This window comes from Triticum dicoccoides, chromosome 6B, assembly GCF_002162155.2.
Source record: "Triticum dicoccoides isolate Atlit2015 ecotype Zavitan chromosome 6B, WEW_v2.0, whole genome shotgun sequence".
NCBI lineage: Eukaryota > Viridiplantae > Streptophyta > Magnoliopsida > Poales > Poaceae > Triticum > Triticum dicoccoides.
The window spans coordinates 438,415,713-438,418,439 of record NC_041391.1 but is presented as its reverse complement, the minus strand read 5'-3'; positions in this window follow the sequence as shown (position 1 = coordinate 438,418,439).

The window sequence follows — 2,727 nt, the reverse complement described above, 5'->3', positions numbered from 1 at the left end:
CGTGGGAGCAGGCTTGCAGTTAAGAATGCTCGCTCGCTCCAGAAGCTCATAGGCGTACTTCTGCTGGTGCAGGAAGAAGCCAGTGGCCCGGCGCACGACCTTGATGCCGAGGAAGTAGTGGAGAGCCCGCAAGTCCTTGAGGGCGAACTCGGTGCCGAGGCAAGCTGTGATCTGCTGATGTAGCACTGGCGAGGATGTAGTCAGGATGATGTCGTCGACATACAGGAGGAGATACGCGGTGGCGGGGCCATGGTGATAAACAAACAGGGAGGCATCGGACCGGGTGAACCGGAACCCCTGCTGCTGAAGGAAGGTCGCGATCTGCTGGTACCAGGCCAGAGGTGCCTGCTTCAACCCATAGAGAGAATGGGAGATCAAGCACACGTGTTCCGGATAGTCGGTGTCGACGAAACCAGTAGGCTGCTGACAAAACACCTGCTCGTCGAGATGGCCATGCAAGAAAGCATTAGACACATCGAGCTGGTGGACTAGCCAGGCGCGAGAAACAACAAGCTGGAGGACAGCGCGAATCGTGCCCGATTTGACAACCGGGGCGAAGGTGTCGGTGAAGTTCACGCCGGCACACTGGCGGAAGCCGCGCACCACCCAACGCGCCTTGTAGCACTCGAGAGAGCCATAGGGGCGAGTCTTGTGGCGGAAGACCCACTTTCCAGTGATGACCTTGGCACGGGGAGGCCACGGAACAAGCTGCCATGTACAGTTGCGCTGCAGGGCGTCAAACTCCTCACGCATTGCAGCTAGCCACTTCAGATCCCAAAGGGCAGCGCGAGCAAAAGTGGGAGCGGAGACGGCGCCGAGGTAGGTGCAGCAGACGCGTACTCGTCCGACGGGTAGCGCATGCTAGGACAAAGTGTCCCAGTCCGAGCCCGAGTGACCACACCAGTGAGGGGCGCGGCCTCGGACGCGGGAGCCGCATCGGGGGCCGTGGCGGGGGCTGAGGGGGCCGCTGCGACGGGGGCCTCCGGCGCGGGGAGCGTGGGCAGGGCCAAGTCCGGTGCGCAGCTGGGCGGTCCGCCAGAGGTGGAGGCAGGGGAGAACCGCGCCGCGGCAGATGCCGAAGGTGACGGTACCTGCTGAAATGGGAACACCAGCTCATCAAAGTACACATGCCGCAAAGTGAAAACGCGGTGGGACACAGGATCATAGCACCGGTAACCTTTGGTGTTGGGAGGATAACCAAGGAAAATGCAAGGAAGCGACCGGGGAGCGAGTTTTGTGAGGAGCAGTGGATGCGGTGCTAGGGTAACAGAGACACCCGAAGATGCGAAGACCATCATAAGATGGAACTGCACCAAAGAGGAATTGGTGAGGAGTGTAGTTCCAGCGGGAACGACAGGGGCAAATGTTAATAAGGAGGCTGGCGTTCGCGAGCGCGTCCGGCCAGAACCGTGGAGGCACGTAGGACTGGAAGAGCAACGTGCGGACACTGTCATTAAGAGTGTGAATGACGCGTTCGGCGCGACCATTCTGCTGCGACGTGTAGGGGCAGGTGAGACGAAAGATGGTGCCATGGGACGCAAGTAAATTGCGGACGGCGACGTTGTCAAACTCCTTGCAGTTGGTAGTTCGCAAGGCGAGAATAGGACGAACGAACTGTATGGTGACATATGAATAAAAAGTTGTGAGTGTGGCAAGAGCGTCGGACTTGCGACGGAGAGGGAATGTCCACACATAATGAGAAAAATCATCCAATATCACCAAATAGTATAAATAGCCCGTGTCCGGGGACGTCCAAACATCACTATGCAATAACTGAAACGGAAAGGTGGAAATGTCTGTAGACTTGCTAAAGGAAAGACGAACGTGCTTGCCAAGACGGCAAGCCTCACAAGTGTGATCGTCGACCTTATTACATGAGAAAGAAAAACTCTGAAGAATCTGACGCATAACGGTGGAGTTGGGATGACTGAGACGGGCATGCCAAAGATCAACACTGGCGGCGAAGGCGACGGGACGACAGGTGGTGGTGGCGCCGGAGGGATGCACTGGGTAAAGCTCGTCCGGGCTGTCACATCGGTGGAGTACCATCCGTATACGAGCGTCCTTCACAGAAAAACTGATATCGTCAAATTCAACAGTGATAGGATTCTCACGAGCAAGGCGACAAATAGAAACGAGATTAGTGACTAAGTCAGGAGACACAAGAACATTAGACATATTGACTGGAGTATAGGTAGAGAGACATGACATATGACCGACATGTGCAATGGGTAGGGAGGTGAACAGGAGCGGCAGACGTGAGGTTACAGGGATGAGAAGACATGTGAGCGGTGGCGCCCGAGTCCATGTACCAGTCACCGCCGCCACTATAGGAGCTTGGAGACGGGGCGGAGTGCAGAGCAGCGAGAAGGGCCGTGTCCCACGGCGGCGGTACCTGAGGAGGGTAAAACCCTCCGTAGGCTGGCGCGGGGGCTGCACCGAAGGCCGATACGGCGGCGGTGCCGTAGGCGGGCGCGGTCCCATAGGCCGGCGCGGCGGTGGCGCCGTAGGCAGGCGCGGCCCCGTAGGCGGGCGCAGGTGGGAGGGGGGAGGGCACCATAGCCGCTGTAGGGAGGGGCGTTCTGCGCGGCGAAGAGAGCCTGGTGGCTCGCCGGGCGAGGCCCAAGGATGACCGGAGCGGGAACCTGAGGGGCCAGCATCGAGTACGTGTGGACGACGCCGGCCCACGAGTTGATGTCGTGCCTGCTACTGCTACTGACGAGCCCT